Source organism: Ascidiella aspersa, chromosome 9 (genome assembly GCF_963924565.1).
Source record: "Ascidiella aspersa chromosome 9, kaAscAspe10.2, whole genome shotgun sequence".
NCBI lineage: Eukaryota > Metazoa > Chordata > Ascidiacea > Phlebobranchia > Ascidiidae > Ascidiella > Ascidiella aspersa.
This window is the reverse complement of record NC_139455.1, coordinates 6010183-6022461: the sequence shown is the minus strand read 5'-3', so window position 1 is coordinate 6022461 and position 12279 is coordinate 6010183. Positions and strand designations below refer to the sequence as shown.

General features: G+C 35.3%; 1 protein-coding gene across 1 annotated transcript in view; it reads left to right on the top strand.

Moving 5' to 3' along the window:
- Window positions 1-12279, top strand: part of LOC146132064 (nephrocystin-3-like) — a 36498-nt gene that overhangs the window by 10961 nt on the left and 13258 nt on the right. The window lies entirely within an intron of this gene.

Here is a 12279-nt window from a genome sequence, read left to right as displayed (position 1 = left end):
TTATTGTTGGTTGTCATACAAAGGGTTTTAACTTGGCAAAAGCGATGACTTGTCTAACGTCAACGAACACTTAATCCATTTGAAAAAAAAATACCTAACTTTGTTTGTTTGTTTTGGACACTAAAATGTTGATCTGTCGCAGTCGCCTGTTACACCTTCGTTTCAAAATGGTCAAACCGTTTATACCAGGGATGTGCATTGTCCAACCCGCGGCCCGCCTGATGTTTACGTGCGGCTCATCACTTATTCTTATTTCAGTAGCCTTTATTTAAACCATCGTTTTGACTCTCATAAAATGTGTAATGGAGTCTAATGTCGCATTTCAACATCCATCGAACACTTGTGCGCCCGTCATTGTCAAGTAAGATGCCTCTTTATTTCCTAAATGTGCGTTTTTGCGCACCGTTTTAAGGAAATATATCAGCCCAAAGGTGTGTTACCATGGCATGATACGGCATGTAAACTCAAATTTTGGCGTTTCGCGGGATAAGACCGATATTCACTGGCATGTTTGCACACGAGTTCACTCTGGAAGAGCAGGTGTTTATAAGTTAAGTTGTTTTATGACGTCACGATATGACGTAACTTATGACGTCACCCTTTTAATTGAATCGGTTTTGCGGCATCGAAAATTTTTAAAGTGACAATGCGGCCCATTCTGCTAAAAGGTTGGAAATTCCTGGTTTAAACCAATTTAAGAACAACAATGTTACTTTTATTTTTACTGTATTTTGCAATGCACATTAAACAACTCATTTAATTATGTTGCTGGTCCATCTCGTTGACCATCTCAACAAGTTGCTGTGCCTCCTCGGGCATTATGTCTTCACCCATTTCAGGAGAGCTCTCGCTTTTAGCATCCTCCTCATTCACATCACCATGGTAGTGGTAACGTCTCCTAGAGTGGTACCTTCTTCGGGAATAGTACCTTCGCCTGCGCCACCAAAGTCCCTCAACATTCACGGTAGAGACTACCAACAATAGTACCAAAAGCAAGAAGAGCTTGTTCATCTAAAAAAGAGAAAAGAAAAAGCCTCCAGTATGATATTCTCGGAAATATTAGGTTATGTGCGACAAATATTATGCCTTAACATTTACGGTAAAGAAAACCAACAATACTACCAAAATACATAGAGCTTGTTCATCTAAAAATGACAAACAAAAAAACATTAATTTTGATTTTATGGTTATAACCTTTGTTTTAACCTATTGGTAATTTGAGAACTGCACCATCAATTTCAAAATATTAAACGAACTCTTTCCTCGCCAGAACTTACCTTGAAGTGCTGAAGCAGATCAATGGTGTCTGAAATACTGTTTCAACCTTTTATATAGCGAATATTGATAAAATGGAATACCCCAAACTAAACGTAATTTTGATAATTTAATTAAAGGCATAAAACAATGCCTTATTTATACTAAGAAATTAAGGGACCGAGGATAACTCGACATCCTGCGAAAATTTTTTATAGAACCAACGGTTAGTATATTTCCACGAAAATAAACGATGTTTATTTCACAAAATTTTTTCGATGAGATGCATTACTGAAAATTGTTTAGTCCAGGGTTTCCCAAACTTTTTTGAACAATGGACCAATATTTGTGAATCTCTTTTTTTTTGAGGACCGCAATATAATTAAAGGTAAATTACTGAACTCATAAAATGGCAGTGTAAGTAACTACCCAATTGAATTATCCAATAACTGCACTCCATTTCTCATCTCTGCCTCACAACAAACTTTTTACTCACTGATCTTCGCGCAACAAGAAAGATTTACGATACTGGATAGCAAAAGCTGTCGAAATCATTAAGTTGTGAATAACTGCGGCAATTATTTAAAGGGTAGCCTACTGTACAACGTATATGTGTGACTTTTTAATTTCTTGTCATATCGCCACAGACCACCTGTGCAGTCGTCGCGGACCACCAATGGTCCGCGGACCACAGTTTGGAAAAGGCTGGTCTAGTCTATGTATTTCCTTTCTAATAACACGAAAACAAAATCGCTAATTTAGTATTTGTTTTTGGGCTTTTTTAAGATTAAAATTTGTCTGAACCTGCATGTATTTGTGCAAATCGTAAACACAAATTACTCTTGTTGCACATACTTTTCAATATATCTCAGATATTGGTAAACGTTTTATAAGCTGCCCTTGTTTTTTGTGATGAATTACAGTTGGCTAAAAACAACCCCAGTCCGACTCCAGTCAAATTTGTGGACTCGGGCTTCTATCTAAAACTCTGTGTATATAACCATCCAGCTAATTTAAAAAAATATACAACAATCTACCTTTAGGGGTGTCATATAACTTATCCACCTACAATACGTGGTTTAAAAACTCCTTAAGCTTTTTCACCTCGAAAATGTATAATTGCGGCCGTTTAATACTGCGCATGCGCACGTCGGAATCGGGAATCGTGTCTCGATTTGTCTTTCGAAGCCATACTTTGCGCGAACTTATTCTTTCTGTTTCAATTGTGATTTGCTTGCCCCACGGTTACGGTAACTCAATTAGCCGAGCAAAGTTTTTCAAGCCTGGCCTGTCTTGCCTAAAATTGATCGACTGATTTGATTAGCCTCTTATTCCGGTTAAATATGATGCGACTGCCGGTGTAATAGGATACAAGTTGTTAATGCTGATCAAAACGACGACTTTTGAAGGTCGAGATCACAGGCGTTGTACAGATTTTGGTAAGTATGTTGTATACAAAGTTACTAAAGGGGTACAACGGTAAAATATGGTTGAACAGCGCAGATCTTAGCTGTAGTTTTGCCTAAAACAATTAACAAACACTTTGCACATGTTTTTTCAGAATTTTAATAGAAATAAACCAGTAGAAGGTGCTTATTAACAATTTGGTTAAGTGTAGTTTACAGCATCAGATGGAGATCTTTCCTATCATTTGACATTTTCAAACAGTAGGCGAATTGAAAACTATTTTCAGAAAAATAAACAATAAGCAATTTGAAGACTGTTTTCAGAAAAGTAAAGTGGAAACTGGTACTTTTTATCGAACCACTTCCACATGGGCTTTATAGGCCTACTCAATTTCCTTGAAAATAATCGGAATTTTGTCAGCGTTTTCGCAATGTTGAAAAACAACCTATAATTATATCCAATTTTATTCGCAAAATTCGTTTAGCTGTTTTAACCACAGTATTGTTTTTTATTTTATAAAGGCCATCTCTATTTCCACTTATTATAGTTAGCATATACAAAACGACGTGGAGCTAAATTGCAAAAATTATCTCAATACAATCACAACAAAATATTAACAAATTCACTGTCAAATTACTTTACATCACAGTGTGAATTCACGAACTTTAACGGGTAAATAATAAAGAGGTTTGACTAACAAGCATCACAAGGGTTTGCGAAGTCATGTTGAAAACCACATATTTGAGTGGAAAATAACTAATATTGTGATACCGGAGCTTTACAATACTACGACAGAGCTACCTAATGAAGGCCACCTCTCCTTGTGGACCTCTGGTTAAGTTACACCGATCTAGGTTATGGTTATTTACACGAAATAACACCTCCTGTTGACGGATTAAGGGTTTTTTAGGACAAGTTTTTTCAGGAAGGCAATTTTTTTTATAGAATACGATATAAAGTTACTTTTGAATGTGACGTCTTAAAGAAGTTACCTTAAGAACAGAACAAAGTGCGTTTGTTTTGTATGTGTTTGTTAATGGCGTTGTAATTAGAACACAAAATCACATTAGAAAGATGTTTTTTATTCGCGCAAAGGAAAAATTCATTAATATCAAGTTGCCAAAAGTTTTATTTTAAAGACAGTCCAGAGCCAAAATGTTCTTATTTCGGATGCATGCACCTATGATTAATTTCCTCCATTTATATTGGCTTGCGTTATTGGTGCATAAGGTAATTCTCTTCGAAGGTTTCCTGTTTTTTGCATTATTGTTGTTTTATCAAAATGCAACTTCAATTAAGTATGGGTTCTTAATTTTATTTACCCGCTGCATTGTCGAATACAGTGGTTGCAAAACTTTTTTCTTCCGTGGCTCAATTTTGTTTTTACAAAACAGATCGTGGCCCATCGCTTTTTTCACCTCAGGTAATGACTATTGCATATTGATTAACAAAAGTTTGCCAATATTATAAGGATTTTTATTTCTTGCAACAAATGGAGTATTTTCCATATGCTAAAACTATTTTAGTACCACCAAATGTATAGTTGCAATGTTTTTAAATAGCTCTATGGCCCACTTAAAATAGAAAAAAATTCGGGTTTTAAAAGAAACACGTACAAAAGAGCATAACCGTACAGCTCGACAAAACTATAATTGAGATAAAAAAATTTGCGAAATATTTAATATTAACAGCAAAACAACGTCAGTGTCTCTTTAAACTGATTAGGAGATACTGATGATGCCTTTGTTGAGGAAATACGTCTATATTTTAAGATCTTTTAATAGTGTCTGACCTGATTTGCTAGAATATTCCGCTGTTACTGCCCAGGAGGTAAAGTCGACAGTTATATTGCAATTTCCATTATCACATACTCATTTCTAACAAATATTATAGGATATATATCTTTTATTTCCACTAATAAGCATTTGTTAACCTTTTTTACTTGGGGGCGCACCTAGAGACGTATGAAAACGTGGCGGCGCACCTTACAAACGAAGCGAGCGCCAAATTTGTGAGGTGTACCGAAATTTTTATTGCCTGCATTTTTCATTGTATGGGTTTTATAGTTGCATATCTTTAAAGGGACTTCAAGCCTTTCAGACTAAAAACGTTATTTTGTCCATTAAAGTCTAAATCCGATTAATTTTGGACTTATTTCGACATGTTTTTTCCTTTCGCTCGCGGCGCACCTAGCAGCCTTCCATGGCGCACCGGTTGAGAAACGCTGCTCTAAACAGTAATCAAAACGTAATTTGGCGCTGGTCTAGAATCCTACCACATTTTGGTCCGAGGTTTATATTGCTAACATTATTTGGATTAGGGTGCGAGTTAGCGTTTGAGTTCGGTTAGGTTAAGTATTATTATTATATTTATTTTTCCATATTTATTTCTTACTGCAATTTTAATTTTGACAACTCGTTTCGTTATTGTAAAAAAAAAAATTGATACTGTAGGTTTCTAGACCAGCGCCAGTATTTTTTTAATTGAATAAGATAATAAACAATGCCCCAATTATACTTTGAAATTAAGAGACTAGAAAACCCCAAATTCCTTTTCACATATCCACGCAGCCAGTGGTGAATATATTTCTTAGAAAATCAACACAAATTTCTTGATGAGATTCATTTCTGGAAAATCGCCCAATATTACCGGTGAATTTAGTTATAACAAACGCAAATTGCAAAAATCATTGGGGATTCTTTGGAAAATCCAATGTCTATTTAAATCTAAGGACGTCCTTTGGTTTTATTCACATTGACATTGAGGTGTACCGCTCGCTTCGCTCGTAAGGTGCGCCGCCACGTTTTCATACGTCTCTAGGTGCGCCCCCAAGTAAAAAATGTTAAGAAACACTGGTTTAGAGAGTCGAATAACCACTATATCAGTCCTTAAAATGCTGTTTCAGACACAATTGATCTGCTACAGCACTTCAAGTAGGTTTCGCGCAGCCAGTATCGATGTATTTTTAAAATACTTTGATTGAATCTTCCGTTACGCAGGCCTAAAACATTGGTTATTAACATGAAAATCGTATTTAAAACCATTACTATAAACCAGTGGTTGTCAAACTCGTGTAAGCGTATGCCCCTGGCGGCGCGGACGAATACGTTTTTCATGAAATTTTATTTATAATAAATCTTTGGTCAGACTGTGTGTAGTAAGTATACTCGTTAATACCGAACTGTTTGTCAAGAGTAATTTTTGTCCCGAAAACGTTAAATGTTTGCTGTTTTTAACATCAAAGGGTCCCATTGTTTTATAAAGCATATTGGGTTTGCATGATGAAAAAGTTTGAGAACCACTTCTATAAACAACTTACATTATGGGGACGTTTTGTTTTTAGATGAACAAGCAATGTTGCTTTTTATATTATTGTTGGTTGTCATACAAAGGGTTTTAACTTGGCAAAAGCGATGACTTGTCTAACGTCAACGAACACTTAATCCATTTGAAAAAAAAATACCTAACTTTGTTTGTTTGTTTTGGACACTAAAATGTTGATCTGTCGCAGTCGCCTGTTACACCTTCGTTTCAAAATGGTCAAACCGTTTATACCAGGGATGTGCATTGTCCAACCCGCGGCCCGCCTGATGTTTACGTGCGGCTCATCACTTATTCTTATTTCAGTAGCCTTTATTTAAACCATCGTTTTGACTCTCATAAAATGTGTAATGGAGTCTAATGTCGCATTTCAACATCCATCGAACACTTGTGCGCCCGTCATTGTCAAGTAAGATGCCTCTTTATTTCCTAAATGTGCGTTTTTGCGCACCGTTTTAAGGAAATATATCAGCCCAAAGGTGTGTTACCATGGCATGATACGGCATGTAAACTCAAATTTTGGCGTTTCGCGGGATAAGACCGATATTCACTGGCATGTTTGCACACGAGTTCACTCTGGAAGAGCAGGTGTTTATAAGTTAAGTTGTTTTATGACGTCACGATATGACGTAACTTATGACGTCACCCTTTTAATTGAATCGGTTTTGCGGCATCGAAAATTTTTAAAGTGACAATGCGGCCCATTCTGCTAAAAGGTTGGAAATTCCTGGTTTAAACCAATTTAAGAACAACAATGTTACTTTTATTTTTACTGTATTTTGCAATGCACATTAAACAACTCATTTAATTATGTTGCTGGTCCATCTCGTTGACCATCTCAACAAGTTGCTGTGCCTCCTCGGGCATTATGTCTTCACCCATTTCAGGAGAGCTCTCGCTTTTAGCATCCTCCTCATTCACATCACCATGGTAGTGGTAACGTCTCCTAGAGTGGTACCTTCTTCGGGAATAGTACCTTCGCCTGCGCCACCAAAGTCCCTCAACATTCACGGTAGAGACTACCAACAATAGTACCAAAAGCAAGAAGAGCTTGTTCATCTAAAAAAGAGAAAAGAAAAAGCCTCCAGTATGATATTCTCGGAAATATTAGGTTATGTGCGACAAATATTATGCCTTAACATTTACGGTAAAGAAAACCAACAATACTACCAAAATACATAGAGCTTGTTCATCTAAAAATGACAAACAAAAAAACATTAATTTTGATTTTATGGTTATAACCTTTGTTTTAACCTATTGGTAATTTGAGAACTGCACCATCAATTTCAAAATATTAAACGAACTCTTTCCTCGCCAGAACTTACCTTGAAGTGCTGAAGCAGATCAATGGTGTCTGAAATACTGTTTCAACCTTTTATATAGCGAATATTGATAAAATGGAATACCCAAACTAAACGTAATTTTGATAATTTAATTAAAGGCATAAAACAATGCCTTATTTATACTAAGAAATTAAGGGACCGAGGATAACTCGACATCCTGCGAAAATTTTTTATAGAACCAACGGTTAGTATATTTCCACGAAAATAAACGATGTTTATTTCACAAAATTTTTTCGATGAGATGCATTACTGAAAATTGTTTAGTCCAGGGTTTCCCAAACTTTTTTGAACAATGGACCAATATTTGTGAATCTCTTTTTTTTTGAGGACCGCAATATAATTAAAGGTAAATTACTGAACTCATAAAATGGCAGTGTAATTAACTACACAATTGAATTATCCAATAACTGCACTCCATTTCTCATCTCTGCCTCACAACAAACTTTTTACTCACTGATCTTCGCGCAACAAGAAAGATTTACGATACTGGATAGCAAAAGCTGTCGAAATCATTAAGTTGTGAATAACTGCGGCAATTATTTAAAGGGTAGCCTACTGTACAACGTATATGTGTGACTTTTTAATTTCTTGTCATATCGCCACAGACCACCTGTGCAGTCGTCGCGGACCACCAATGGTCCGCGGACCACAGTTTGGAAAAGGCTGGTCTAGTCTATGTATTTCCTTTCTAATAACACGAAAACAAAATCGCTAATTTAGTATTTGTTTTTGGGCTTTTTTAAGATTAAAATTTGTCTGAACCTGCATGTATTTGTGCAAATCGTAAACACAAATTACTCTTGTTGCACATACTTTTCAATATATCTCAGATATTGGTAAACGTTTTATAAGCTGCCCTTGTTTTTTGTGATGAATTACAGTTGGCTAAAAACAACCCCAGTCCGACTCCAGTCAAATTTGTGGACTCGGGCTTCTATCTAAAACTCTGTGTATATAACCATCCAGCTAATTTAAAAAAATATACAACAATCTACCTTTAGGGGTGTCATATAACTTATCCACCTACAATACGTGGTTTAAAAACTCCTTAAGCTTTTTCACCTCGAAAATGTATAATTGCGGCCGTTTAATACTGCGCATGCGCACGTCGGAATCGGGAATCGTGTCTCGATTTGTCTTTCGAAGCCATACTTTGCGCGAACTTATTCTTTCTGTTTCAATTGTGATTTGCTTGCCCCACGGTTACGGTAACTCAATTAGCCGAGCAAAGTTTTTCAAGCCTGGCCTGTCTTGCCTAAAATTGATCGACTGATTTGATTAGCCTCTTATTCCGGTTAAATATGATGCGACTGCCGGTGTAATAGGATACAAGTTGTTAATGCTGATCAAAACGACGACTTTTGAAGGTCGAGATCACAGGCGTTGTACAGATTTTGGTAAGTATGTTGTATACAAAGTTACTAAAGGGGTACAACGGTAAAATATGGTTGAACAGCGCAGATCTTAGCTGTAGTTTTGCCTAAAACAATTGACAAACACTTTGCACATGATTTTTTCAGAATTTTAATGTAGAAATAAACCAGTGGAAGGTGCTTATTAACAATTTGGTTAAGTGTAGTTTACAGCATCAGATGGAGATCTTTCCTATCATTTGACATTTTCAAACAGTAGGCGAATTGAAAACTATTTTCAGAAAAATAAACAATAAGCAAATTGAAGACTGTTTTCAGAAAAGTAAAGTGGAAACTGGTACTTTTTATCGAACCACTTCCATATGGGCTTTATAGGCCTACTCAATTTCCTTGAAAATAATCGGAATTTTGTCAGCGTTTTCGCAATGTTGAAAAACAACCTATAATTATATCCAATTTTATTCGCAAAATTCGTTTAGCTGTTTTAACCACAGTATTGTTTTTGATTTTATAAAGGCCATCTCTATTTCCACTTATTATATTTAGGAGCTACCTAATGAAGGCCACCTCTCCTTGTGGACCTCTGGTTAAGTTACACCGATCTAGGTTATGGTAATTTGCACGAAATAACACCTCCTGTTGACGGATTAAGGTTTTTTTAGGACAAGTTTTTTGGCCATTTTTTTTATAGAATACGATATAAAGTTACTTTTGAATGTGACGTCTTAAAGAAGTTACCTTAAGAACAGAACAAAGTGCGTTTGTTTTGTATGTGTTTGGTAATGGCGTTTTAATTAGAACACAAAATCACATTAGAAAGATGTTTTTTATTCGCGCAAAGGAAAAATTCATTAATATCAAGTTGCCAAAAGTTTTATTTTAAAGACATTCCAGAGCCAAAATGTTTTTATTTCGGATGCATGCACCTATGATTAATTTCCTCCATTTATATTGGCTTGCGTTATTGGTGCATAAGGTAATTCTCTTCGAAGGTTTCCTGTTTTTTGCATTATTGTTGTTTTATCAAAATGCAACTTCAATTAAGTATGGGTTCTTAATTTTATTTACCCGCTGCATTGTCGAATACAGTGGTTGCCAATTTTTTTCTTCCGTGGCCCAATTTTGTTTTTACAAAACAGATCGTGACCCATCGCTTTTTTCACCTCAGGTAATGACTATTGCATATTGATTAACAAAAGTTTGCCAATATTATAAGGATTTTTATTTCTTGCAGCAAATGGAGTATTTTCCATATGCTAAAACTATTTTAGTACCACCAAATGTGTAGTTGCAATGTTTTTAAATAGCTCTATGGCCCACTTAAAATAGACTCATGGCCCACTACTGGGAACCACTGGTCTGATATATATTGTTGTTTTTAAATGGTGTTGCCTCGATAAAAGTACATGACTTTTAATCATTTGTTTTAGTTCGATCCTAATTGTGTGGAACCAGAAGAGTTTTTTACGAATAAAACCAAAGGACGTCCTTAGATTTAAATAGACATTGGATTTTCCAAAGAATCCCCAATGATTTTTTCAATTTGCGTTTGTTATAACTAAATTCACCGGTAATATTGGGCGATTTTCCAGAAATGAATCTCATCAAGAAATTTGTAATGTTGATTTTCTAAGAAATATATTCACCACTGGCTACGTGGATATGTGAAAAGGAATTTTGGGGTTTTCTAGTCTCTCAATTTCAAAGTATAATTGGGACATTGTTTATTATCTTATTCAATTAAAAAAATACTGGCGCTGGTCTAGAAACCTACAGTATCAATATTTTTTTTACAATAACGAAACGAGTTGTCAAAATTAAAATTGCAGTAAGAAATAAATATGGGAAAATAAATATAATAATAATACTTAACCCACCCGAACTCAAACGCTAACTCGCACCCTAATCCAAATAATGTTAGCAATATTAACCTCGGACCAAAATGTGGTAGGATTCTAGACTAGCGCCAAATTACGTTTTGATTACTGTTTAGAGCAGCGTTTCTCAACCGGTGCGCCATGGAAGGATGCTAGGTGCGCCGCGAGCGAAAGGAAAAAACATGTCGAAATAAGTCCAACATTAATCGGATTTAGACTTTAATGGAGAAAATAACGTTTTTAGTCTGAAAGGCTTGAAGTCCCTTTAAAGATATGCAACTATAAAGGCCCATATAATAAAAAATGCAGGCAATTAAAATATCGGTACACCTCAAAAATGTTGCGCTCGCTTCGCTCGTAAGGTGCGCCGCCACGTTTTCATACGTCTCTAGGTGCGCCCCCAAGTATAAAAGGTTAAGAAATGCTCATTAGTGGAAATAAAAGATATATATCCTATAATATTTGTTAGAAATGAGTATGTGATAATGGAAATTGCAATATAACTGTCGACTTTACCTCCTGAGCAGTAACAGCAGAATATTCTAGCTAATTTAGAAAATCAGGTCAGACACTATTAAAAGATCTTAAAATATAGACGTATTTCCTCAACAAAGGCATCATCAGTATCTCCTAATCAGTTTAAAGAGACACTGACGTTGTTTTGCTGTTAATATTAAATATTTCGCACATTTTTTCATCTCAATTATAGTTTTGTCGAGCTGTACGGTTATGCTCTTTTGTACGTGTTTCTTTTAAAACCCGAATTTTTTTCTCTAACTTTTTGCACCGCCTGTAACTTAATAGCGTAACGTTGTAAAATAGCTTTGATAACAATAAAAAAGTGCTTAACACTCTCTTCACCGTATTAAGCATAAATGTTGCGCAGGAACATTCAGCCAAAAGTTAAATGTGCTTTACTGAAATTCGAAAGGCTGTAGCTACCGGGTTATTCTATTACTTTATTATAGTATTCAAAGTGATTGCACTTTCCCAGTAAATATGTTTGCGTGTTTTTAGTTATTTAGTTTTAATATTTCTGTATGCTTTACCTGTCTACCAGGATGTAGGGCAATTCAGTGTTAGAATGACCTTAGTCAATGACTTGACTTATGTCAATTTTGCAAATACTTTGCATTTTAAGTTGGTTGCTTTAATTAAAATGGAATTTTAAAAATGTAACGGTTTACTATTTTTAGTAAAAGAGTTTCATTGCTACTTATTTTTTGGTGGTTGCTGTGCTACGTTTAATTATACTTGAGATGAAATAAGTGCATCACTTTTTTATTATAAAACAACTTTGATTCTAATATGTTGAATTGAAAACGATTTGGTATAGTGCAAACCGAATATTTGAAAAAGAAGATATCTCCTCGCCCTAATGCACGTTAATGACTTCGAATGGTAGCAAAACAGTATAGACTTTCTTGCCTCAGTCAAAAGCAGTCACTATAGTCATTCGAATTAAGAGACTGATGATGCCGTGATTGGCGAAATAAATTTCTCTTTTATAAACTAGAACCTATAGTGACTGATTTTGACTGAGACAAGAAAGTCTATACTGTTTTGCGATTTGGTATAGAAATGACTTGGGTCTTGACTTGGATGAGTAAAAACTTGATTTGGACATGCAGAACCTTATAAAAACATTAGGGATTTCCTTTTTGAAAAAATAGCACTTTCTTCTTTCTATGAACGTACATGTTA